The 27,978-nt window shown below is 43.4% G+C and overlaps 1 long non-coding RNA gene across 1 annotated transcript in view; it reads left to right on the top strand.

Annotated features, from left to right (window-relative positions):
• The window catches only part of LOC110322811, a 154,928-nt gene extending 128,128 nt beyond the window's left edge, over positions 1 to 26,800 (top strand). The window contains exons 2-3 of the long non-coding RNA XR_002380602.1: positions 20,008 to 20,099; positions 24,831 to 26,800. This is a non-coding gene — a long non-coding RNA (uncharacterized LOC110322811). The remainder of the gene's footprint in view (positions 1 to 20,007; positions 20,100 to 24,830) is intronic.
• The last annotated feature ends 1,178 nt before the right edge of the window (positions 26,801 to 27,978 follow it).

Here is a 27,978-nt window from a genome sequence, read left to right as displayed (position 1 = left end):
ACATTATTTGTTCTTCCTGTACCTTTGGCTAATTTGAAGCTCAAGGTACCTCTGTTCTTTGGAATTTTTAGCCTTGACTTTGGGTTGGATGAATCTATCTCCATCTTCTGGCTTACATTTTTTTGAGACTCTCATAGCAAAGTTCTCCATTTTAGCAGTGAACTTGGCACCTAAAGTGCTACCACTCATTGACTGGTGTTGGAACAAATAAGATCAAAGAAAGAAGGGATCATGCCATAAAACATGGTCACCGAAGGAGGATCCTTAGCAGGGACAATGGGAGAAGCAGGCCTCATCTGAGGGGCTCAAGGGTGTGACTGTCCCTATGGTTTATGTTGGTGGCATGCTTAGAACATAAGCCCTGCAAATAGAGGTAAATGAAGATAGCCCCAACTTTAGGGAACAGAGTCTAGTAGACATGTATTAAGGGAACAATCCTTTTGTGTGACTTATACAAGTTAGCTATTCTAAATCAAAGGTATTAAGGGGCTTAGCATAAAATTATTAAAAGTGATTATAGATGAACTGTTTGTTAGAATATAGAATAATACCTAAATATTAGTTGAGCCAAAAATTTCAAGTTATGGAATATGGAGGTATGAAGGAATGGAGATGGTAGTAAAATTAGCATGCAGTGTCATATCAAGGACAAAGATATCTTCATCTTCAGAAGATGGGGAAGAGCGAAGTGAAATTCAGTCTTCTAAACATGATCAATCTGTTGTTCTTGTGAACTCACAGCAGTGTGGATGTCTGCACAAGACCTATACAAAATCCTTAGAAGAGATGGCTATAGGCAAGCCTGTGAGGCAATTTCTTAATTAGTGATTGATGGGGAAGTGCCCAGTCCATTGTTGGATGGGGCCATCACTGGGCTGGTGGTCCTGGATTCTATTAAAAAGCAGGCCTAGCAAGCCTTAGGAGCAAGCTAGTAAGCAGGGCCCCTCCATGGCCTCTGCTCCAGTTCCTGCCTCCAGGTTTCTGCCCTGCTTAGAGTTCCTGTCCTGACTTTCTTTAGTGGTGAACAGTGATATGGAAATATAAGTCAAAAAAACCCTTTCCTCCCCAAGTTGCTTTTGGTCATGATATTTCATCACAGCAATAGTAACCCTAAGATGTTCATGATCTCTAGTCTCGTGTGTATTGTATTTTTGTATTTGCACTCTATTTTCACTGAAGAGAAGCATACTAGTCCTTGGGGGAAATGTATCCACTTCTCTACCTGTAGGTAACATTCCTGTGCTAGGCAGCACTAGCTGCTAAAATTCTCACTGTGGCTTTGGAACTCTAGTACCAGTTTATGTGGGAACCAAACTCCAGGTGCTTGTAGCAGCAACTCTTACCCCCCTGCTTTCCTATTTGGTTAACTCCTTACAGTCGGAATGGCCCAACCCCCACCCCCAATCCACTCTCCTGTCTGCTCACTCACCCAACACCATAGAGTAGACTCCCTAACATGAATATCATATTTCAGGGGATCGGTCCTAAATTTTTAGGCAGTATGCTTCCATGAGATTTTTCTCATATGACCTGAAGGCCATGGTCATTGGAGACTGTTGTAAGTCTTTAGTGAGTTCTTCTTATTTAGCCCCAACTATCATGTGACCGAGTTCTGAAAACACTGAGAGTCCTTCCTGTAGCTGATTCGTGTTGCTCCCCTGCCAAGTCTCACTGATGCTGAGGTAAAAACAAAACCAAACAAAAAAGTGGATGGATGTTAATGGAGGAAGAGGGAGAGGGCATGAAAAGGGAAGAGGGAGAAGAAGAAAGGCACGGAAGAGGGAGGGCATGGGATGAAGAGAAGCATTGGGAGTGGAAGATGGCTAACTTCTGGACATGCTGAAGGATTATGCCAGTACAGCACCCCAGAGGAAACATCTAGTTAGCAATTGGATGTGTGATCTTAAGACTGAAAGATAGCGTTTGTGTTGGGAATTCAGAATGTGAAAGAAGAGGGCTGCAGAGATGGCTCAGAAGGACCATGTGCTTGCTGCTAGACCCAACGACATAACAATGAAAGGAGTGAACGAACGCTTTCGAGTTTTCCTCTCACCTTCACACTCACCCATGCACATGCTTCTGCCCCATCTCCACCCCACTCCCACAAAGAATTAGGTCAAGTTTTTTTTTTCTAAATAAAACTTGAAATAAGTGCTGAGGATGTAGCTCAGTAAGTAGAGCTCCTTGTCTAGAACACACAAAGCCTTGGGTCCAGCCCAAGCACTACCTAAGCTAGGCATAGTGGTAAATGCTTGCAATCTCAGCACTTGGAAGCAGACGCAGTAGGATTATAAATTCCAGGTCATCTTCAACTACATAATAATGTCTAAGCCATCTTGGACTACATTAGGACCAGTCTCGAAACAACAACAGAGAAATGTGCTACCAGAGATGTTTCCTGGTATTAAATACCTATATTTATGATTGACTTGAGAGATGCGGCTAAGGTATATACACAGAGAAATCTGGCATAGATAAGCAATAAGCACTTTGAACAAATATTTGCAGCATTGCACTCATTGACATGTACTTTCAAATGGGGCCAATAATGTTTTCCCATGAGTGTTTGTCACAAACATCCCCAAGGGACCCCAGTCAAGTCACTTTGCTTACGCAACACTTTCCTCAGTCAAATGAGGGATTTGAGTCACATTCTGGGACAAACAATGTAAAAGTCTCCTTAATTGCAGCCAGCAGCTTCTGACACCAATCTATCCTGTAGGCTCCATCATTAGGACCAATCAATGTTTTGAATTCTGTTTGCAAAAGAAAAAAAGGGAAATGAAGGTGGTTTGCGGCAGTTATGGCAGTTACGGCAGTTACGGAGCTGGGCGAATGTGTTTAGTGCCTGTGAATCTGAACCTGCCAGTGGTTAAGCTGCTAAGTTCTATGTTAAATACATTTTTACTGCAGTTACATATAATACTTTTTAATGGTGCGTTAGTCTTCCTAAGGGACTGCCAGTTCTTTTCCGAGTGCTTTGAGGTCTCTGTTGTCTCTCTGCTAGAGAATGGAGGGAGTGGTCAGCTGAAGAACTGAGGTGCAGCCGAGAACTGCAGGTCAGTTGTGAGCTTCACCTCCAAGAAGTTGGGTTGAAACACTATGCTCCAGTACTGGTGAACGTGACTTTACTTAAAAGTAGTGTATTTGTAGCCATGACCAAGACAAAAATGAAGCTAAACTAGATTAGGGCAGCCTTACAATCCAATGTAACTGGTGTCCTTACAGAAGAGATGCAGAGAAAGGAGACAGGTAGAAATGACACCATGTGCAGACGGGATTGGGATGCCCCGTCTTGTTTCAGTTTCATTTCCAGTTGTTGTGATAAAATACCCTGTCAGAAGCAATCTTAGGAAAACAGGAGTTTATTTCAGTTCATAGTTCTAAGTTGCAGTCTATCATAGTATGTAAGTCGCAGCATCAAGAGTTTGAGAGAGGGCTGGTGAGATGGCTCAGCGGGTAAGAGCACCCGACTGTTCTTCCGAAGGTCCTGAATTCAAATCCCAGCAACCACATGGTGGCTCACAACCATCCACAACGAGATCTGACGCCCTCTTCTGGAGTGTCTGAAGACAGCTACAGTGTACTTACATATAAGTCATTCTCTAGTCCTTAAAAGACATTTCAACGGGAGGCAGAGGCAGGGGAATTTGTGAGTTTGAGGCCAGCCTGGTCTACAGAGTGAGTTCCAGGACAGCCAGGGCTACACAGAGAAACCCTGTCTCAAAATACAAAAAAAAAAAAAAAAGAGTTTGAGAGAGCTGGCCACCTTGCATCAATTAAGAACAAAGAGAGCAATGCATACATGATTGGACTCACTTGTCTACTCATATAGTTTAGAATACCCTGCCTAGGAAATGTTGCCACTCAAGTTGGGGGGGTTTCCCCACTTCAGCTAATGGTATCAAGATTATCCCCTACAGACATGCCTAAAAAACAAACCTAATCTAGAACACCCCTCAATGATACACTTCCCAGATAATTTCAGATTGTGTCAGCTTGACAATTAAGACTGACTCTCCATCACATACACAAGCCAACAAACTCTCAAGATTTCTGGAAACCCCCACAGAGAGGTAAGTCATGTAGCTGAGAATGGTTATGAAGGCAGCCCAATACAAAGTTATAAGTTCACCTAAAGCAATATGAGATTTTTTTTGCTTTGTAACTCAAGATTCTTGAGCATGAACTTTGTAGAGAACAGTGAGAGCATCATGCCATAATGTCAAAAGGCTAGACTGCCTGATTTTGCAGAAAGATATTGCCCTCTGAACTGAGCTCCTAAAGTATGAATGGATACATTTCTGTTTCAGGTCACCTAATCTGTGGTCGTTTGTTATATTAGCCCAAGAAATTAACATTGGTGCCAACAAGGAGAGAGATCAGCTTCGATTGCTTTCTAGTATGGGAAAGTATTTGTTTAGCTAAGAGGTAGGCCTTCTGACTACTCAGTGTCATCACGAAGATGTATGTTATGCATGTGCATGCATTTGTGCATGCGCAGAGGAACATCGCCGCTGCGGCTTACAGACATTCTTTATTGAGTTACAGGAGGTAGAATTCAAGGCTACCGATAAGTCAGAAAGCAGCAGCAGCACTTGTTTCAGTTTAATGTGGATATCCTACAGCGGAGCGGTCCGACTGCTCCTTTACTAGAACGGAATCCTTTGCAATAGTGGACCTGAAAGTAGACAAGAGAGACTCGGTTCTATGCTTTGGGAGGCTTAGAGTTTTGGAAAGGTAATGAGATAGCAACAACTACATATATTAAACAAGTCTATGTCACCAAAGAGGTAGAAAATACTTGAAGAGTATGTGTGGTTATAACTCAGGGAGGCTCTGTGGGAAAGGAGAGCTCTTTTGTGGATCACTAGGAACACAAAGGGTCAGAGAGGACCATTCAGTCATGAGAGGAATGTGAATCAAGTACAAGTGGGGGATGTTTATCAAGGCTCCGCAGAACCAATGACATCATTCTATGAGGGCAGGAGGTGAAGAGGTGGGGGAGGGTACGGTGTACATACTAAAGTCTCAGGCTCATGATAGGACCCAATAACAGGACCAGTAAGAAAGCAGCCATCTGTAAGCTGAGGACAGAGGGCTGAGAACGCATCTCCTCTGTGACATTTTGTTATGGCAACTCTGGAATATTAATGTGTGTGATATATGATTGCAATATAATTAACATGATATGATTGATATAGGGGAAACATCTCTGGTGTTGGGTAGCCCTTGAACATATATATACAGGAAGAGTCTCAGAGCTGGGCTTTGGGTAAAGATCACAGTGGCTGGGCTTAGTATGAATTGTGAGCAGAAAAACACAGAGGCAGTGAGAGCAATAGGCATGGCCTTCGGGAATCGACTCTCTTTTCCAGGGTAGCAACATCGTTTGACTCTTTGGAGATTTGCTCTTTTCACATGAGATTTGGAATCCCCGGGGAAAGCTCTTCGAGCAAGCATAGGCCTTAGAAGTAGAACAAGAGTAGGGTGTAGCAGTGCCTCCTGTAACCCTGCTTTGGAGATAGATGAAGAAGGAGAAGGATCTGGGATATGGGCTCATCCCCAGTCCTCAGCAGGTGTGAGGCCAGCCCGGGCTATTTGGGACCCTACCTCCATGACAACCATAACAACAACAAGAAAAAATGGAATTGAAACCAAAAGGGAAACTCTTGCTAGCTGTCTTCTTTTGCTCTTATTATCTCCACTAGTCATCAGTAAGGGGCAGGGGAGTGGCTTGTTACAGTGACTGAACTGTCAGGACAATTATTTCAAGGCACTTTGTCATCAGTCCCTGATTTCTAGCTAATGTACAGAATTGCCGTACATTAATTAAGATGAACTGAGGCTTAAGAAAAGTCACTGAAGAAAACAGTCATGGAGCTTAAAGGACTTAAAAGTCATATCCTTAGTAATAATGTCTACTTTTTTACTAGAGTCCATTGATCAAAAAAAGCATGCAAATTTTCCTATCAGTCAAAATGAGAAGAAAATAAGTAGAGGGATTCCCATGGGGAAATATACAATCTAATAATTACCTGTAACAATGAACACATTTTAAATGTTAATTTAAAAACATTGTTTTCTACAAGAAAATCAAGAAGAAGGAAGACCAATGTGTAGATACTTCATTCCTCCTTAGAATAGGGAACAAAATACCCATGGAAGGAGTTACAGAGACAAAGTTTGGAGCTAAGTCAAAAGGATGGACCATCCAGAGACTACCCCACCTGGGGATCCATCCCATAATCAGCCACCAAACACAGACACTATTGCATATGCCAGCAAGATTTTGCTGAAAGGACCCTGATATAGCTGTCTCCTGTGAGGCTATGCCAGTGTCTGGCAAACAGAAGTGGATGCTCACAGTCAGCTATTGGATGGAACACAGGACCCCCAATGGAGGAGCTAGAGAAAGTACCCAAGGAACTGAAGGGGTCTGTAGCCCTCTAGGTGGAACAATAATATGAACTAACCAGTAACACCAGAGCTTGTGTCTCTAGCTAAATATGTAGCAGAAGATGGCCTAGTTGGCCATCATTGGGAAGAGAGGCCCCTAGGTCTTGCAAACTTTATATGCCCCAGTACAGGGGAATGCCAGGGCCAAGAAGTAGGAGTGGGTGGGTAGGGGAGCAGGGGTGGGGGGAGGGTATAGGGAACTTTCAGGACAGCATTTGAAATGTAAATAAAGAAAATATCTAATAAAACAAAACAAAACATTGTTTTCTGAGCATATTACAGCAAAGAAGCAGTTTTCTGATTTGATGTTTAAATTAGGTCAAAGATGCTATGAACCAGGAAGATCCTTTGCATGTATTTTTCTGCCCATGGACTGCTCATTGCTGGTCTGTATAAACCCTCTATTGCCCGCATGAGACATACTTTCAGAGGGATGAACTGACTGATCTCTAGTCAGTGTTGAATGCTGACACAGTTCATCTGTTGCGGGTCTGAAAAGCTAGTGCCTTACTACTGTTGGGTTTGTTTGCATTTTCTACTTGTACCCCTAACAGATCTTCATCCTGAACTACACAAGGGGGGTTCAGTGTAGAAGCATTCACCTTCTAAAAGTGCTGCAACACTTACAAAATTCCAAACCCATTGACTGGAGTTACTGTGATGCCTGGCTTAGTTCCATAAGCATTCAGCCAGCACATCCTTTTTTCCTTGCCCCCTTCTCTGACCACCCCTCCAGCCCCAGAGGATGATCCAACTACAACAGCATTTGTGAACCACGTGGCCTTCACTGAAGGCAGCATAAGGAACACAGGGCAAAAGGATTGCCTTGTCTTTCATTCTTAGCCTCTGTCCTATCACTCAGCCAAGAGGTGCCCCTGTCTATCCTCTGCACCAATAGGAAGGTCACTCTCCCCCTTTCTGTAAGTTCAGGCTCTTCTAACCCTTCGTTCAGCTCAGTAAGCCAGAAGCCAGGACCAGAACTGTGAAAGTACTTGAACATGCCTTCCGATGCCTTCCATAGCATGTCTCTACAAATTATAGAAATGTTCGATTGTAAACAATTCCTATTCCCTGATCATTGTGGAGATGATTTACCAGCAAAGCAGATGCTGCCCAAGACACACTGTAGACAGAAGCATGTGAATGTGCAGGAGAGACGGGAGTCAGCAAAGGCTTTGGCTGAGCGTCTCTGTGCTCCTCCGTGTCACGGTTGGCTGCTAAATTAAAACCATCTGGCTCATTTCGCAGTAGCTAACACAAGGAAATGCTTAAAAGACTGCCTTTCTCATATTAAATATGACTTTTGAAAACCCAAAATAGTTATTATTAAGCCTCATATCAAAGGACAGTGTAATTAGTATTTGGACAGAACTGTAAATAGAAAGGCATTCAACAAAGAGTGTGTTATACTTTCTTTAGATCAGCTTACACGTCATGTATATGTACATGATGGTGGAAAAATAGACTATTAGGGAGCAGAAATAATGGTACAACACTGTCTGGGGCTTTATCTAGTATGAATGCATTATATGTTTTATGTGTTCGAGTGGACTTTTTTCACAACAGTGTGATATGTTTTTCCATCTTTTTTTACTATTAGTTATTTTAAATATCATGACTTCAATCATTTTTTTTTCACCAATAGACATTCATTTAAAAAAAAAAGTCTTTACGGATCTCTTGGTAAATTAATGCCACTATATGACGGCTTAAATCCTCTAGTAATTCTTTGGATAATTCCTAAATTACTCAAAGAACTGTATCCTTGGCAATAAATCCTATGAACAAAATGAACAGGGGTTTGTGGGAAGGGACTAGCTAAAGAAAACAGGCATCTGAAAAGGCGGTAGGAAAGTGGCAAAGGCTTTTAGACGACCATTAGCTGTCCTGGTGGAGAGATAGATTAAAATGTCTGAAAGAAATAGAAATGTTAAATGCTCTAATTTTGCATCAAGTATGTAATTTCTCTTTGTTGTTGTTGTTTTGTTTTATTTTACATTCAACCAGTCGGAACCTGCAAAATAATACAGCACAGATTTCTTTTTATTGGTCCTATAATACTTCCCCCTGAACAATTATGTATATGATTCAAGGGACTGTCACTACCAAACTGATGTCTTCCCTTGGGATCAGGAGGAACAATCGCACTTCCCTGTGGGGTGGCTCTAAAAGCTGAGGCTAAAAGCCCAGCCCATTGACGGATGGGATGGCGGGAGCTCTGGGGAGTGGGCCTCCCTTTGTGGCTGAGCCAGGGAAGCTGCAGTGTTGGGCCAAAATGCTGCCTTCCAAATGGCCAACTGCAAAAGCTCTCTAACCAGAGAGAAGAAATGGTGTCACGGCTTTTTTAACTGTGTAAAATTCCCTAAGTGTTTTATTTTTAATGTGTTAATGGTTCCCAGTTTGCTTCGGCCTGCCAGGTTTTCATGGGTTTAAATGAACAAAGCAAATCAAGGAACGCAGGATGTAACTTCAGATCGATAACCTGTGAAAAAGAAATATTTCATTAATTTAACTGTTCCCTAAATATCTACTTAGCCTTCTCTCTCTAAGAACACTCTCACCTCCCCCTTTTCTCATTTTCATAGGGTTGAAAAGTGGTGGAAAATGAATCTACTTCATATGCAGCAAGGGCCAAGTCTGAGCTTGAAATGTCCTCGTGGGCTTCTAACTCTGTGATTGGCATCTTCTTTATAAAGTGGGGCCAGTTGTACTTATGAGGACTGAGTGACAGAAGATGAAATACAGTCCTGGGAGCCACATAAAGGTTAGGATTCAGAGGCTTCCAGAGCCAGCAGTTCAACCACCCACTCACTACCTGACACACAATTCAGTATACCTTACTTTTGGGAGGTACTTGGGGTGGTGAACAGGCGAGACTTGAACTTCCTCTGAAGCCAAGGGCTTCTTTGTGCTCCTGATGTTTCTGCCTCTACTGAGAATATAGACATTTGGCATTCTACACAGTTTGTATATGCTAGGCAGGTACTCCACCCATGAGGCCAACCCCTGACCCTCTGCCTCACTCTTCTCATACACAAACTGAGAACAAAACCAGCTTAGGCTTATTCTTGGGAGGCTTAGATAACTTCCTAAGTGTAAGGCGCTTGGATATTGCCCGTGCAGAGCCAACCCTTGGCCAATACTTACTCGCCAATGTTAAACAGAACTTGTGACTCTCTACCTGTTATGTTGGTGGAGCGTCACTCCCTCTCCCACACTAGAATGTGTCCGGTGCAAAAGCTTAGCTTCTTTCCCATACAGAGAGACCGTGTGATGCCCTTATGGTTTGATGTGTTAGGAAAGAGGGCTAACTGGAAGATTCACCTAAGGCAGCGACTAGATTTCTGTCTCACAAGGTCTAGAAGCTTGGGGTTCACAGGGATGGCACTCAGTTAAGGGAAGTCAATGTTGTAAAACTGAATTAGACTTCTCTCAGAATGGGCCACTTTGTCCTGGCTGGACTGTAAGTCTGCTATCAGGGCCTTCTTCATCCAGGAGAGTTTGCATTTCCGATTCTCACTCATGCTGTGATCCCTGGAGCACCTCAAGGGGAAGTAGTCCTGTGTGTAGTCGGGGTAGGGCACATACAGGAAAGATACTTGGACCCTCAGATGCAGGAAGCAAGTGGCTCAGGAAGTCATGGTGGTTAAATAAAATAGTCTATTGTCATGAGATCTGACCTGAGGAAACTGTCGTAGCAGAACAGCCTACCATGGGTGAGTCTGCCAAGCAGAAGCCAAGGGCTGTTCTGCAAGAGGAACTGGCACACTGGATAGCTTCCACATCTAGGGAACCTGAGGGCCATTGTCCAAGATCCACTTATAGTGGTTTATGGGACTTGGGCTTTCCTGATCGTTTGTGGTCTTCTCTGGGAACTACTTTCAGAACTTGTTGTCATCTGGGAGAATGGCCCTGGAAAAATGACCTGCTGAAAGCACCCTTATCCTAACTGTTGGTGACACTGAAAGGCACAGAGGGTAAGGTGATTAGTTACAACCTGTGAGGTCATGAGGAACTTGTCCATGCTTCACTAAACAGCCCCTGTGATTATGCAAGCAACCCCACCAACACAGAGAACAGAGACGTGGAAGTAGAAGGGGGCTGTTGGGGAAAAAGAAGGAGTTCAGAAAGAATGAATGGTGACAAGAGAGAGTAATGAGGATAAAAATTAACAAAATACAGTGTGTGTGTGTGTGTGTGTGTGTGTGTGTGTGTGAACAAGAGAGAGAGAGAGAGAGAGAGAGAGAGAGAGAGAGAGAGAGAGAGAATTTTTAAATTAATAAATACAAGGTTCTAGGTTAAAAATGCATTGAATACACACACTCTCCAAAACAACATCACAGTTAAACGGAACACTGTAGAGAAAGGGTTATTTGGTTCACTGCCTAACCGCATGTCTGATGGAACAGATGCTCCATTGACCCAGCCCGATATAAAGACAGGATTGTGTCATATAACCTTAGTCCAGGAAACCATCAATACCCAAAGTGTGGCGTCTACTGACTATATCCTTTTTACAAAACTGAAAAATTGCAAGATATGGGCTGGAGAGATGACTCAGTGACTAAGAGCACACTGGCTGCTCTTCCAGAGGAGCTGTGTTCAATTCCCATCATGCACATGGTGACTCACAGCCATCTGTAACTCATTCCAAGGGATCTGATGCCCCCTTCTGACTTCCACAAGCATCAGGCCCTCGTTTGCTACACATACATGTAGGCAGGCAAACACTCAAACACTTAAATTAAAAATAATACATCTGGGGTTTTTTAATTGCAAAATTGTAAATGAAGCCTAGCAAGGCTGAAGTATGTAGGAACTAGGGCCTTAGTGTGATCCTGGCAACGAAGAGTTCTGTGGACTCAGAGCACTGCTTTCCCCCATCTCCATAACTGAGGTAGCAGTGTTGGAGATACTAGGGTGATTGTTAGTCCTCAGGTCCACCTCTTACACTGTACCTCATCTTAATCACAGGACCTCAAAATATGTCACTAAGTGTTTATACAAAAATTCTCCTTTACAGATGTCCTATAATATATCTGTCTACTCCAGAACCCTTTATTTCTGAACATGAAACATGGCAGCCATTATGTTCTTGTAAAAGATGAAAGAAAGGTTTCTTTCTACAATAGAGTTCTCTTCAGGTCAGCAGAGTCATCAATTGTAGATGACAACTTGCTATATTTATAACATTGAATACAGTCCATTCTATTCATATTCATAAGCATAATCCCCCATTCAGAACAGCTATCACACATGTGACATTGAAAGCTAAGATATGAAGGTCTGGTCTAGAAGACCCTTGCAGAAATAGCTACCTGATAGAATATTTTATTTGACACATTTGGCCACTAGCAGGAATAGGGCAGATTATTCTGGGAAAACTGCAGATAGTTCTGTTGTAGGAGTTTCAGGGCCAAAGCTCTTACTCTATGCACCAATTTTTTAAAAAATAGAGCACTTGGGTTACGTGTGTGAGGTCTCAGGTTCAATAGTACCACAAACCAAAGAAAAGAAAACAAAGATATAATTATTGGTGCAAAGAGATTTAAGCAGCATGGCGAACTTGAGAAGAGATCCAGTGACTCTAAGTCCGATTCCCCAGGAGATCCAATGACTCTAAGTCCGTTTCCTCAGGAGATCCAGTGACTCTTAAGTCCGGTTCCCCAGGAGATCCAGTGACTCTAAGTCCGTTTCCCCAGGAGATCCAGTGACTCTTAAGTCCGGTTCCCCAGGAGATCCAGTGACTCTAAGTCCGTTTCCCCAGGAGATCCAGTGACTCTAAGTCCGGTTCCCCAGGAGATCCAGTGACTCTAAGTCTGGTTCCCCAGGAGATCCAGTGACTCTAAGTCTGGTTCCCCAGGAGATCCAGTGACTCTTAAGTCCGGTTCCCCAGGAGATCCAGTGACTCTAAGTCCAGTTCCCCAGGAGATCCTGTGACTCTAAGTCCATTTCCCCAGCACCAACCTGAACTCTAGGCTGTAATAGATTTGGGTCTGGGGACAAAGGGCATGTATATATATTTTTTAAGATTTATTTATTTTATGTATATGAGCACACCACCACTGTCTTCAGACACACCAGAAGAGGGTATTGGATCCCATTACAGATGGTTGTGAGCCACCTTGTGGTTGCTGGGAATTGAACTCAGGATCAGTCAGTGCTCTTAACTGCTGAGCCAAGGCATGTATAATTAAGCAATCTGATTAAGGTGTGGTCAGGTTGATCATTATTTTAGTTCTGATTCTGCAAAGTGTCTCAAAAGGGGTTCATTGCTAAGAGAGGACAATACAGTTCCCATAAAATTAGCTGGGCTCCAAGGGGTCAGCCTCAACACCATAGAGAATTTTCCTCACTCATATGTTTGTGTGTATGTGTGGGAAATTATCACTGTGGTTTGTGGATGGGTTGAGCTCCTTGTCATATAAGTTATCATATCTTCTTGCTCCTAGAACCCAAGGATATTGGTTGCAGTCTGAGGACAATGGCTGGATGCTGGGCTTTTAAATGAGGCAGGGCTATTTCAAGGAACACTGAACATTTAAACAACTAATTTGTCTCTCCCTGTGTCGAAGTATAAAGAGACTAGATCTTCCACCAGCTCCAGAAACCTTTTTTTTTTCCTTTAGAAAGTTGCTTAAAAATATATGGTCAGCATGCCAGCAGTAAACTATGACAGCCACAGTCTTAGCCATCAATCAGGTTCAAGGTTGTTCTCCAGCAAAGAAGAGGAAAGTTCAGTTCGAAATAGGGTGGGTGTGGCTGTGTAGAGGTTAGTGTTGAGCATGTCATCTTTGTTGTTGTTGGGTTTTGCTTCGGTTTTTCAAGATAGGGTTTCTCTGTGTAGCCCTGGCTGTCCTGGAACTCACTATGTAGACCAGGCTGTGCTCGAACTCAGAAATCTGCCTGCTTCTGCCTCTCAAGGACTGGAATTAAAAGTATGAGCCACCAATGCAAGTCATTCTTGAGAGGCCCCCACTGAGTCAAAAGAACACCCCCAGGTTGACATTTGGAAAACACAGTCATTGCTTTTATGGTTTAGCTACTAAGACTCTTCCATTCATTCCAGAAAGCCTTCTGACTCAGTTGCCTATTTTACACTCAGACATTACTGTCTTAGTCTGGGCCACTCTTGCAAAGAGGAGAGATATCCTGCTTTCATTGCCTGGGGTAATTTCATCAGCCTTTGTCCTCTTTGTTTTGCTATCTGTAGAGTCCTGGAACACTGACTGAGCCAGGCTTGCTTCCTCTTTCAGGCAGGCTTGGCTTATCTCCAGAATGATTTGAGACCTGTTTTGGAAGTATGTGTGGGAGGTGGGCTGATGTGGAAATAAAGGTCAGATAAATAACCATTGTCACTGGGAGACCCAGGTAGAACAGAATCTGTAGGTCAACAGCAAAGGTTCCTCAGGGCCTCTGCTCCCCGGCTCCCACATGACCCTTCCATTGTCCTTGGAAAAGATAAGGAAAGTTGTCTGCTGGGAGAGCCCCTAGAATCCAAGGCTCCTGATTGCTGTACAAAGACGGAACAGATCTTAGAGTCCGTACGTAGCTCTGGGTCTCTCCCAGGAATCCTGCACTTGGGAAAGAGGTGGATTTGGAATGGATTTGCTATGCCACATGTTGGGGGGTTGGAAGCTGGTAACTGCATGGATGGTGTTTTACTTGCTCAAATGAATCAAAGGCCCCTTCTGTGTGTCCGCTACCTGTGCTTTCCTAAGATCCAGTCACCTCTGCTTCACTCTGGTGACTCACCAGCAGCGACAGAATTTGTCCCCTCCATTATTTGTCCTCTACATGGCCAGGCTACTGCTTCTTCCTTCCCAGTGGGCCCTGTCTGTTCATCTTATGTGACAAAGGCTGACAAACTACAGGCCAGTACCCAAATTTGACCCTCCAAAACCACCGAGAAGAAGGGTTCTGCTATCCAATGGCAGTTGCATGTTGAACGATTAAACACGGTGCCAAAGTGGCTATCCTTGATTTCACCCCTTGGTTTGAAAGCCTAAATTTGAAAGCCTAATATTTCCATCTAGTCCTTTCCAGAGGAAGTTTCCTGTCCTCTTTATGGCATCACGACATCCTTTGCTGCTTAGTGTTTTTCTCCTAATTCTATCAAGCACAGTGGCTTTGTACAAACTGTTCCTCCTCCTCTTCCTTAAATCTATCTTGTGCTTCTCCCCCATGTCTCATATATCCCAGGCTGGTGTGGAACTCTCTAGAATGACCTTGAATTTTTGGTCTTCCTTAGTGCTGGGATTCCAGGTATGTGCCATTACGCCCAGTTTCTGTATGCGTTTCTGGGGTGGTGGGGATGGAATCCAGGGCTTTGTGTATGCTAGGCAAACTTCCTACTAAATGAGCTATAGCACCAGGCCCAAAGTGCCTCCGTTCTGTGCCTGGTGTCTAGTGTCTGGTGCTTGGAATTTTGATGGGATAAATCACTGTTTTCCTAAGAGTACATGACTCAGTGACAAAGACACATTTTCAACAGTGAGTAGAGAAACACAGGAAACATTTGAGTTAAAGACAAGGTCATTGCTATCAGAATGAGGTATCAGGGAGTGCTTTCTGGAAACAATGGTATTGCCAATGATTTTTTTTTTTTTTTTTTTTTTTTTAGCAGAAGCTTGCAGCACCAGATTGGGGGACCCGTTTGAAGATTTTACATGAGAAAAGAAATTTGTGAAGCCAGGGTTGTCAAGAATTTTGCATTAAAAGACAGCCCTGACTGGTCTCACAAGGACAAAGATAGCTCAAGGCTTATTTGTTCTTTGTAAGGATGGTATGGTTGCAATGTAAAGAATGAAGCAAGATGGGGCAGGGATACTAGATAAGAGGACCTTATTCACCCAGTTAAGAAATCTTGAGATGTGAAGAGCACTCATGTTTGAGGTCATTTAGTGAACCCTTGCTGTGTTACAGGTGAGTGTTTGGCTCTAGGCAGTCAATGATGGAGTCATTGACTTATGTACGGGATGCTTTGAAGACCAGGTGGTGGTGTGCAGGAAGAGGGCTGCCTGTCATTCAAACCATAATGACTTTAGAATTACTGCTGAGCCTAAGTTACTCCATATTACGTCCAACAGCAGTTCTTTAAACTGTGCCTTGCCCCGAGAGAACTTGCTCTGTAGACCAGGCAGGCCTTGAACTCAGAAATCCACCTGCCTCTGCCTCCTGAGTGCTGGGATTAAAGGGGTGCGCCACCACCATTACCCGTGTTTTCAACTCCATTTTGAGGATGGAGGACTCTGCACCATATTGAACATGTGAACAATACCGCTATCTAGAACCACTAAGACACCAATTGGAAACTTTTTCCTAATAGCAAAACTGGAGCCACCCTGTACACTTATCTGAGTAAATGAGACTATGGGCCCATATCGGTGTTTAAAAATCTTATTAGCAAAGCTAGGCATAGAAATTTATCAAACATACCAGACTGGTGAAAGGGTACGGAAAGAACGTGTAACACAGCTGTGGGGGAATTGTCCAATGACTTATCCTCTGATCATGGGAGTGTGAATCAAGGAACCAACACGTAGAGAAGTCCTAACTGTCCCAGGGCCTCAGCGTGACTCAGTTTCCACTGTTGACTCTGCCTCCTAGAACTTTCACCTACCCACTTACTCATCTGGGCCTGCTATCCATCAGCCCATCTGTTTGTTCTTTTGCACATGATCCTGGCCTTCTCCTCTACATCCTCCATAGCACCTCACTTCTGTAGGTCACCTCTGACCCTGCAGCTTGATTTTAAGGCAGCAGCTGCATTTGTGACCTTATTCCCACAGACTCTGCATCCTCATCAGCTTCTGCCTTTCAGGCCCCTTTGTAACACCTTGCAACTTACCGATATAGATATAGAGAAATAGGTAGATACATAGATAGATATAGATGATTTAGATAGAAGGTGTGATAAATACCCAGAGAGAAAGATTTATAGTGTAATATGCAATGTGTGATCTGAGAGTTCATATTAGTAATTATGATTGGAATAAAAGACATTTTATTTACCTTGTCGAGAGCTATCAAAGGAACGGGTTCTATTACACATATTTCTGCCAGTGAAGCCTCTGTGCCTTGTAAGTTGACTATACTTCAGTGAAGCCTGACATGATGGAAAAATAAGATGTGTTTGCCTCTGCTGTTTCTGACATAGCACAATTGTGGCAGTCCCTTTCGCAAGAGGCCCTCAGCCTGAGCTGGGATTCTTCTACACTGGCTCATTGTGGTGGTTTGAATATGCTTGGCCCAGGGAGTGGCACTACTAGGAGGTGTGGTCTTGTTGGAGGAGGAGTGTCACTGTGTGTGTAGGCTTTGAGACTCTTGTCTTACATTCCTGGAAGCCAGTCTTCTCCTAGCAGCCTTCAGATGAAGATGTAGAACTCTCAGCAACTCCTGTACCATGCCTGCCTGGATGCTACCATGCTCCTGCCTTGATGATAATGGACTGAACCTCTGTACCTGTAAGCCAATCCCAATTAAATCTTGTTTTTATAAGAGTTGCTTTGGTCATGGCGTCTTTTCACAGCAATGGAAACCCTAACTAAGACAATTAGTCTGATCAGAATGTTGACCAAGTAATATTTAGCTGATCTATTATTTTCTGTTTTCTTCTCCAGTTATATGTGGTGAACTCATTGAAAGTTGATGTAGTGTCTACCGAATGGTCATACTAGCAGAGTCCAGCAGTGTCCAGATACTCAGAAAGGTATGACTGAGCTAAAGTGAAATGGGGATGTGTTGAGGTTGGCTGAGCAGGAGCTCTGTTCTCCAAAAGACCTATGTTGTAGTTTTGCTGCTAACTAGCTGAACGGGCTGTTGTCCATTCATTTTTCTTCTCTTTTATCCAGTTTTTGTTTTTAAGACAGAGTTTCTTTGTGTAGCCCTGGCCATCCTGGAACTCATTCTGAAAACAGGCTAGCTTGAAACTCAATTTGCCTGCTTCTATCTCCTGAGTGCTGGGGTTAAGTCGTGTGCCACCACTGCCCAGCTTGTCCATTCACTTCTTATAGAGACTGTTCCCTTCCTCCATGGTTTTAGAGTCACTTTAGGAAGGAATGGAGACACCAGACATGAATAAGGGGACAAAATGGAGCATTGGAAGTCAGAGGCCTGGATTCCATCCTGGCTGTGTGACTGCTGCCAAAACTTTGAATGAACTATTCCTGTTAGATGTTGATGTCTGTTCTTTAAAGGGGGTGGGGATTTGAATTAGATTATGGTCTTTCTTGTCTAGCATTCTTTTATGATTTATAAGACTAGTTGGTAAATGTGGGGTGGTGTGCAGATGCTAGATTCAGAAACAAATGTTATGAGGATTCATATTTCAGTACCAGAGAGGCTTCAGCTGTAAACTATATGACATGAACTCCGGTCGGAGCTGTGACATGTCTCCTGGTTCCCCTTCAGAGCTGGGGTGCTTCTCCACTGTCAGGAGCAGGTGACAGGGGTACTGTTTGTTGACTGCAGAAACATCCTGAGCTGAAGAGAATGGCTCTCCCCCAGTAGTTGGTGTGAGATTGTGAAAGCCAAATGCTTGAATTTCCTTTCTGAAAATCTTTAAAGAATCACCTTAGCCCAGAGCTGCTCCAGAATTTACTGGAATTGGTTGTACCATGCTTCCAAGTCCCCTTCATGTCTACCCAACTCTGTCCTCTTCAGTTCTCCTCTTCCTCCTTCTTCCTCTTCCTCCTCCTCTTTTTCCTCCTCTTCCTCTTTTTTTTTTTTTTTTATTAAATTTAACGTGTATAGGTATTTTGTCTGCATGTATGTCTACACTTAATGTGCATGTAGTACCCATAGACACCAAAAGAGGGAGCTGGATCTCCTGGAACAGAAGTTAACAAATGTTTGTGCTAGTTACAAATTATGCATGTTCTGGGACTCCATCCATCCTACATCCTCTGGAAGAGCAGCCGGTGCTCCCAGTCACCGAGCCATCTCTCCAGCCTTTCTCTTCACTTCTTGGGTGTTTCTAAGCCCATTTCTACCCAAATGTCAGTGTTTCCCAGTGAATGTGACCTCCAGCTTCTTACCCACAGGCTTACGATGTGTGAGTTTGGGTTAGGCTGGTAGGAGCCAGCCAAGCCGCCAGTGCTCCTTAAGGATGAAATGCAGGTTGAGATCTTCTACTGAAAATGACTCTTCATGTCTTCTCTCGGACACAAAGTCTGTTATCTATAACACACGCACACACACCACACACCACACACCACACACACAGCATGAAACCGAAGGGAGGTTCTCTGCAGGGACAGGGAAAGCAGTGAGGCATGAGAGTGACAGGATGAGAAGAGTAAGAACAAGGTAAACGGATACATCTGTATACAGCTGTATACATCTGTATGAATAGTGAAACCCAGAATTTTGTATGCTGACTGAAACAGTTAATAAAAGTTGGTATAGACCAAGCCAAGAGTGGGATATGGCATCTCCAGTGCATTCCATTACACTTCAAAACAGTAAATGGGATTTCTTCTATTTTAAGACCCTGAGCCAGAGGTCAGGACTAGGTCAGCTAGTCCCCTTCCAAATGCCACCATGAACATTCCCTCGGGTAGACTGGGGAGATGTCTAGTGGTCAGAGCACTTTACTCACAAGCACGGAGACTTGAATTCAAATCCCTGCATGCCTGTAAAAAGGCAGCATGGCTGCATTCACACCTGTACCCTAGTGCTGCGCGGGGTGGGGGTGGGGGCAGGGGCAGAGACCAGAGCATCTCTGCGGTTGCAGCCTAGCTTTAGGTTCTGCAAGAGATTGACCCAAGGGATTAAGGCAGGATACCTGGCACCGTCCTCTGGACTCTGTGAGCACATTCATACATAAGCACATCCCCCTGCCCACCCGCCTCCCCAAGACAAACCCCCTTCAAATGACACCATGAAAGGTCTCTCCAAATGAAACTATAAAACAATTAAATAAAGAAATAAAAAATTCCATCCTACTTAATGAATCGTAACTCTATGTTCAGCACCCAGAGTTGGGAAACTTAAGCCTCATTGCCTCCAACCAGTTGCCTAGGCTTCACTGTTTGAAGACGGTTCAGCTACGGGTTTTCCATCCAACCTCCTCTATGCAAGATGAAGAAGCTACAGTCCTGTTCTGTCACCCAAGTTCAGTGCACCACGAAAAGGCAGAGAAAGATAGCGGTGAGGAGAGAGACAGATGATGAGTTACCATCCTGTGAATAGCTAGATAAATATTGACTAAGAGTGCCTAGGAAAAGAAGCATTCGGATCTGCCTGCAAAAATTAGCTCCCCTCCTTCCCTCCCTCCCCCTACTGTTCAGTGGCTCTGCTGCGGGAATCTGACTTCTTTATTTCTCTCTGTGGGAGCTGCCATCTTAATGACTCAGCACAGCGCTCCTCCAGCGGGCGGTCCTGCCTCAGGTGGCAGATCAGGCCTGGAAGAACTGAGGTCTCATTTAAACTAAGTTAGAAATTTCCCAACTTGTTTTAAAATGAAATAGATTTGTAAAAATAACAATAATAATTATTTGACAGTGCTATTATAGCTCCCAGATCGCAATTTAACCTTTAAAGTAGATCCATCCTTTCCTTTTACCGAAGAAGTGAACTTTCTTGGCTCCTGTGTCAGGCATTTCTCACCTGGGCTAAAAGCTTTCTCGGCTCCTGGGGTGAGTCAACAGGCCCGAGGAACTCAGTTCTTCTTAACCTGGACTTTGTTGAAGTGTTCATTAAGGTTCACAATTAGCTATTTTCATTTTTAAACATACTTTTTCATACCAAATATGCTTAAGCATATAATAATAATGTTGTATATGCATATATGACATCAGAGAAGAAGTGTTTATTTAACAAAGGTGGGTCAGGAGGCTGGGAGAAGGAATATACCCTTGTATGGAAATCATTGGAGAAATACAATTGAAAAATGTGTATCAAACCCAAACTCTCATTGTGGGCGAATGGTTATTTCTCCAGGCTACATGTCAGGTTTTCAAATAGACTTAATGGGATTTTAGTTCAGTTTTTAAATAGTGGTATGTAGCATGCACCAACCATAATAACCCAGCTCACCGGCCTCCTCACCTAGTTATCTGTCACATGCAAGTTGACTGTGACCCACTTCAAAGATGACAGGCCTCTGCTGGGGTGTTGAGGGTTAAGTGAGATGCTGCTTATGCTCAACAGTCTCCTGACTTGCCCCTTTCTCCAGCATCATGCCCTAGGACCCCTCTGGTCCCATTCTATCTTCCAGCTATAGTGTTTGTTACCTCCTTCCCTCATATGGTGAAACTATCTGGAGTTGAGGCCTGAGTGAAGGGATTAGGTCCTGAGGATGGAGCCCTTAGGAATGGGATGTGTGCCCTTATAGGAAGAGGGCAGACAGCTGTACTCTGCAACCTAGAAGAGGGTCTGGCAGAACTCATTTAAGACTCCGGGGAGCCTTAGCTTACGGGGACCCCCTGAGTGAACCACGTGGAGCCATGTGATGCAAAAAGCAAGAGGGATTTATTGTTCCAGTGCACTGGGGTCATCCCAGACCAGAAGGAGAGGCGGGGACCCCCAGCACCCATTTGGGTGAGTTTTTATAAGGTTTCCAGGGGCAGAATAGAGCATCAGCAACTAGGCACAATATGATTGTCACAACAGTACACCCTTTAAACTGATTGGTCTTTAAGGAATGAGGTGACAAGGACTTCCTTTGTCTGAAGGTGGGCAACAGTCAGTCCTGTGGAATGTGTCCCCACCCCCAGGTGTTTCACCCCCTGTGGTCTGAAAAATGTTAATTAGCCTCTCCCTTTCCGGGAGAGGCAAGTGTTTCTTGACCTTCCCAAAGTTCCTAAACTGACCTTTTCACTCACTGGCATTCTGATCTTTGATTTCCCAGGCACTGTGACTATAAGACGTGACTTTCCATGGCTTGTTCTGTTGTTTGTACTTTAGGGTGCACTGTTCCAGTACCCTGTGGGACGATGATTTGCTCAACTTAAAGCTGTTCAGCTCTCATACTTTCTACCTCAGGACCACACAAGTGGGACCGGGACCCCACTACCCTCCAGCCACATGCTCAGAATCCCCTCCAACTGCCTCTCTCCACACACTTTTCAAGCTCCCCCAATGTCTCTTACCAACCGTGTAGTACTTCTCTTCCATCTTAGAGGATTTGTGTGTGTGTGCTTTACTCACAGATATCACCACCCACATGTCTGTCAACTTTCTCAAAGACTTGATATATGCAAGGATGAGCTCATCAACCAGTTCTCTTTTTTATTCTTTTTTTTCCTCTCTCTCTTTTTTATTCTTAAGCTTGTCCCTCCAGCTGGTCTTTTCAATCCCTGTATCGACCTAGGACCCTGAGCATGTGGCATTCCCTGGTTGGCCTCTCAGCCCTCAGGCCTGGCTCCTACTTGCAACAACTTGTAAGGTTCCCTCAAGTAGTCTCTCTGGAAGTAAGCTGACATTTAGATATCCTCACTTCATCTTTGATGGCTGATGCTCTGCCATCCCCCCCTTGCCTGTCCACCATCCTTATCTTGCCTTTGATGATTGTCTACCATCCTCACCTAGCCTTCAGTGATTGATTGTCCATCACCTCACATTTGATGATGGTCTACCATCCTTACCTCACCTGTCCATCATCTTCATCTTGCCTTCAATGGTTGAATGATGGATTGGGTGTATTCATAGCAAGCCTGTATCATTAGGAAGCAGCAGGCTGGGAATTTGGAATTTGAGATCTCTTTTGCTCTACCATGGCTAGCAATCTGCACTAGGTTGGGAATTGGACATGAGATGGGTTAAAGAGAAAGGTTCAAGGGATGGAGAGATGGTTCAGCGGTTAAGAGCACTAGCTTCTCTTTTAGAGAACTGGGGCTCGTAGCTTCTCTTTTAGAGAACTGGGGCTTGATTCCCAGCACACACATGGCAGTTATAACTGCCTGTAACTCCAGTTCAAAGGGATCTGGCAAAACTGATATACATACAAAAATTGAGAGAGAGAGAGAGAGAGAGAGAGAGAGAGAGAGAGAGAGAGAGAGAGAGATATTAATACCAGAAATAAAGCTCCAGAGTCTTGGACTTTTATTTGATGAGAGAGAGGCTTAGCATATGACACAGACATGCAGGAGTGCATGTGGTGTGGGGCTTGGGGATGGGGGAGCACCTAATGAGAGGGGTCACGCAGGCCTAAGCAGTTGGCATCTCCTACTGTCAAATAGGGATATCTATCTGCTGATTGTAACAGCTTATCCCTGTGATACTAATGTGTGGAATTACTTAAGAAGCAAGTCTTTCTTTGCTATCCATCTGCATTCTGCCCAGCACTCCAGCAGTCTGGTACTTCCAAGTAGAAACAGTATGTCCCCAGATCCTGCAGAGTCACCAAGAAGGAGCGACTGCACATCACCACCGAGAGATCAACATGCTCTGTGGATATTATCGCATTAAATCTCTGACTCACAACCCCGCCCTATTCAAAGCAAACCCTGAATAGTATTACTGTGAGCATCTGGAACGAACTCTAAATGGACCTTTGTCCATACAGAAAACACCATCTTAGTGTGCACAGGAGAGATGATGGCCATTTGACACTCACCTGGGAGGCCAATGATGCATGGCTATTGGGCTGAGATTTCCAGGTGCCCTCTTTTTCCAATGGACCAAGTCCCAAATCCTCCATCTTCCTGTGAATGTCGTCACTTCCCACCTTTCTGCTCTCACCACCATCCCACCTGTACACCAGGCACCTGGTTGTATTTACTGCTCTCTAAACCCACCAGATTGTCTCTGGCTTTCAACGCTTTGAGTAAACTACTCCTTCTGTCAGAAGGCTCAGCCTCACCGTTGCCCTCCTCCACCTGGTGATGATCTTTAAGAATAAGTGCACATCTCAAGCCTTCAGTTAAATCTTTGACGTCTACAGGCTGGATTTATTGTTCTTTCCTCTTATCCTTCATGCCCTCAAACAGTAGGACGCTTTATACCAAGACCTAGCTACAAGAGGTTCAGCTCTTATTATTTAATCTACAACAAACCTCTATGAGGTTAGTGATCATATTATGACTAGTTTTACTGCTAATGAAAATTTAAAGCTTGAAGAGGCTAAATCTCTCAGTGTTTTGTTGGCAATTAATTAAGTGACAAAGCCATATTTCAAACCCAGATCATATACCAAAGCATGTAATCATTTTTTTCAAAGTCGTTTATTGAGCTGGCTGGCACACACCTTTATTCCCAGCATTCAGCAGGTAGAGGCAGGCAGATCTCTGTGAGTTCAAGGCCAGTCTGGCCTACATAGTGAGTTCTTCCAGGCTAGCCAGAACTCTCAAAAGAATCAAAATAAGTAAATAGGCATTTATTAGTATCTTTCCTAGGCTTGAGTTTCTTTTTTTTTCTTTTAAAAATATTTTTTATTAGATATTTTCTTTATTTACATTTCAAATGCTCTCCCAAAAGTTCCCTATACCCCCCTCCCGCCCCTGCTCCCCTACCCACCCACTCCCACTTCTTGGCCCCGGCATTCCCCTGTGCTGGGTCATATAAAGTTTTCTAGACCTAGGGGCCTCTCTTCCCAATGATGGCTGATTAGGTCATCTTCTGCTACATATGCATAGGCTTGAGTTTCTTAAAGAGACTATGACCTTCTATCTCTCTGTCCTGGTACCAAGCACTGTGTCTGCTATGTGATAGATACTCCATAAATGTTTATAAAAATGAATAATTCAGAAAAAAACATGAGTGTGCCATGTTGAAAACTTCTCATGTCCTAAGATTTCGCTGTTAATCTTTTAAGTTGGAGAGGCATGAAAGTTGCTAGTGCCCCTTTTGGTGACAACATTGGGAAGATGGCTCCCTAGAGGAGAATGATTACTATTCCAACTAGGAAAATCCAGAAGTTACTAAAATCAGACTGTACTCTTGAACTCGTGGCAGTCTAAAGAGCTCATCTTCAACTGGGCTTCTTCCCAGAGTAATTAGAATATACATATAATCTCTGAATTCTACCTGTCCACTCAGCAATGATTGATAGAGCATACCCAACACATCAGGCATAATACTCCACTCTGAGGACTCTGAGGACACAATAGCCAACACATTCATGTTCCCCAAAGTGGGCTTGTATTATCTGTCCATGGAGCACCAGTTCTGCTGACAAAAAATACTTTTTTACCCCTGCTTAGGAAAATACCTTTCATCCTTATATCATGTGTTTGGTGTGGGTGTGTGTGTGTGGGGGTATCCACTTCTTGACTTTAAATTTGGGTACATGGACGCCCACTGTATTGCATCTTCTGTGTCCATTGTGAGTGATGCGGGTAGGTCACACGGTATAAGGTAGACAGATGCATGTTAGTTATAAGAAATTTTTTTGGAAATAATAGGAGTAAATTGATGCTTTCTTCCAGAGGTAGCTTTGCATCAGAGAATGAAAGCAATACAAAGGAAGACAGAGCTGAACTTTGAGAACAAGAATGCATGGATGGCACAATTTTAGGTCTAGAAAGAATGACAAGTGACAACATCAGAGGCCTGAATTTCCCATTCAGACAAACCAGTATGTTCCCTTCGTTCTTCAGCTACTTGAAAGTAGATATATTTCATTTGCAATTGGGTCCTAAATAATGATAATTTTATCTTATAGGAGTAGGGTTTTATAAATAACATCTGTAAATGTAGTGCCAGATGAAGCACACGGGCTATGCAGAACAAGGAATTCCTCCTCTTACTGGTTGGGAAGTCAGAAACCACTTAAGTGTAAGGTGACTGCTATTGCATACAGTATCTTCAGGCTCAAGCCATGTCCTGGAGAAGGAGGACAATAACGCTAGAGAAGACTGTTCATTTCTTATGACCATTGGTGATGTGCTATGAGACTGCAATGAGCTAAATGGAAATCAAAGAGCTTTTCTCAAAAGCCCATCTTGTATTAGCTAGCAGTCCTGGTTCACTGAGAAGAACCACATGACAGGCCCAATTCTCTACACCAAGTTACACTTGACATAAGTGAGGTTTAAAGAAAGTTAAAAAGTAGAAGGAGAAAAACTTGGAACCTGGAAGCAGATTTCCCATCATCACCTTCCAAACGCAGTCTCTTTTATAAAATCAAAAGCTATTCTCAGGGGTGCAAGAAAAAACAGGGGGCTTTCATCTTACCTCTTCATCCTATCACATGGTGAACTTGGGAAGCAGAATAAAGATGTCCTGTTGCCAAGGGGAAGATGATGTCAGACAATGGTGTAGATCCAATGGCCAGCCACTCTCACTGTGGATTTCACTCAACATCTATCAACCAACACCTCAGTAAAATTCAAGAAAACCATGATGTATGTCTTGGTTAGTTTTATTGCCAACTCAATACAATCTAGAACTACTGGGAAGAGAGAACCTTGACTGAATTGTATGATCAAGTTAGTTTAGTCTGTGGCCAGGAACGGTCTTGATTACTGACTGACGTGGGAGTCGGAGGATAGCCCACTGCAGGCAGCATCTTCCCTAGGCTCATGGCCCTGAGTTGTATAAGAAGATAACATTCAGAAGTCCATGGAGGGAGCCAAAAAGAAGTGTTTCTCCACATTCTCCCCAGCTTCCTGCCTTGAGTTCCTGCTCTGATTTCCCTCAGTGATGGACTGTAAAGTGAAAACTGAAATAAACCCTTTCTTCCCCAGATTGCTTTGGTCAAAATGTTTTTTGACAAAAAAAAAAAAAAAAAAAAGAACATAGCAACAAGAGTAACAAAAAGCAAACTGGAACAATTTACAACATGGTAGTCAACCACTGGGATAGTCACAGGCTGGTGAACTCATTACTAGAAAGTGAGAGGCCCTAAGAAGGCAAGTTAACCATTGTGTCTCTTAATGCTGGCCACGGAGTCCAGAAAGGAGAGTTCCTGCTGATCAACAGACCCAGGGAAAGCCAGGCTGGCCACTCAGGACCCCAGAGTCGAGGTGTATTAGTTGTCTGTGCCCTCTGCACTGTGTTCCTGATGGCATATGTTCTGCTTTCCTGCCTTCTTTTTCCAAGAGAGAGCTTTAATTGCATTTTTTTCTCTCTCTCTACCATTGTGTAGCATATGTGTTAGGGAAGAAGTGAGAAAAAGGTTATTCAGCCATAAATTTCCACATGCAAGGACTAGAACTATCTATATCAGACCTGAAGTTCAACCACAGAAAACCCAGTTCTTGAAGTAGAAGAAATTGATGTGACATGGGAATTAAGAGTCGTGGCTGGCTGTGGAGTCTTAAAACTGGCCTACCATCTACTTAGTAGTTGAGTGACTTTGGCCAACTTATACCTTTTCACTGTGCCTCAGTTTCTTTACACATAAAACAAGGAGATTGAAAATAGGAATTAAAAATAGCAATTCCTCCTAAATAAATAAATAAATAAATAAATAAAAAGCCTGGCAGTGGTGGCACACTCCTTTAATCCCAGCACTTGGGAGGCAGAGGCAGGCAGATTTCTGAGTTCGAGGCCAGCATGGTCTACAGAGTGAATTCCAAGACAATCAGAGCTACACAGAGAAACCCTGTCTCAAAAAAACCAAAATATAAATAAAATAAAATAAAATAAAATAGCAATTCCTAATTCATCACATTCTTATAGGATTGCATAAATCGATACAAGTAGAATAATTATAGTGACTGGCATGTATTGAATGTTTAACAAAGGCCATCCATTTCATTATCTGTTCTCCCCTCTAGAATATATTTAACTGTGTTCTTAGTGTTGGATGTTTTCACTATATTTGGTGGGAGTCTTAGGGAAAATTATATAGATCTATGTCAGACAATGGAAACGACTGAACTGTGTTCTTCTTCTGATAGCAGAACACTTCTTGTCTTTATGGGGTCATCACTTCTCATATATATGTGTCGATTAGAGATGACCCTACCCGTCACCTTTGGGCTCCTCTAACATGGGGCTGTTACACATACTGTACAGAGTTGGTAGGATTAAGTGTGACAATGTAATAAGGTGCCAGAACAATGCTGAACACATACTAATAAATCTCAGATCTCAGGACTTCCCATTGCTCCTGCTTCTACAGTGGGAACCTGGAATTCAACAATGGTAAGGGAACCTCAGAGTCAGGGATCTATCTTCCCACCTCATAGGCTGCTTGGCTCCCGCTGATCTTTTATTTCCCAGGACAGCCTGCCCTGGTAAATGTTCTAAAGCAGACTTTAAGTTCTGGTGTGGGGAGGGGATCAGGACTGAGAGTTAAGTGGGTCACTTTGAAGCTAATGCAGTCTAATTGCCCGCATTTTGGTCTGTTCATTATTTCCACCATGTTCTCCATCTTTCCTCCGTGCCTTTGCTCAGTCTGTGCCTCTGCCCATAAGATCCTCCCTCCCCTCCTTCCTCTGCTCAGAGCTTAATTAATTTGAAGCTGCAAAACCAGCTCTTCCTTCCCTTCTCTTTGACCTCCTGATCCTCATTTTATCACAGCAAAGATACAAGTTTTCTTTCTTTCTTTCTTTCTTTCTTTCTTTCTTTCTTTCTTTCTTTCTTTCTTTCTTTCTTTCTTTCTTTCTTTCTTTCTTTTTTTTTTTT

The sequence above is a fragment of the Mus pahari genome, chromosome 6 (assembly GCF_900095145.1).
Source record: "Mus pahari chromosome 6, PAHARI_EIJ_v1.1, whole genome shotgun sequence".
Taxonomy (NCBI): Eukaryota; Metazoa; Chordata; class Mammalia; order Rodentia; family Muridae; genus Mus; species Mus pahari.
The sequence above is the reverse complement of the archived record's forward strand: the minus strand, read 5'-3'. Positions and strand labels throughout refer to the sequence as shown.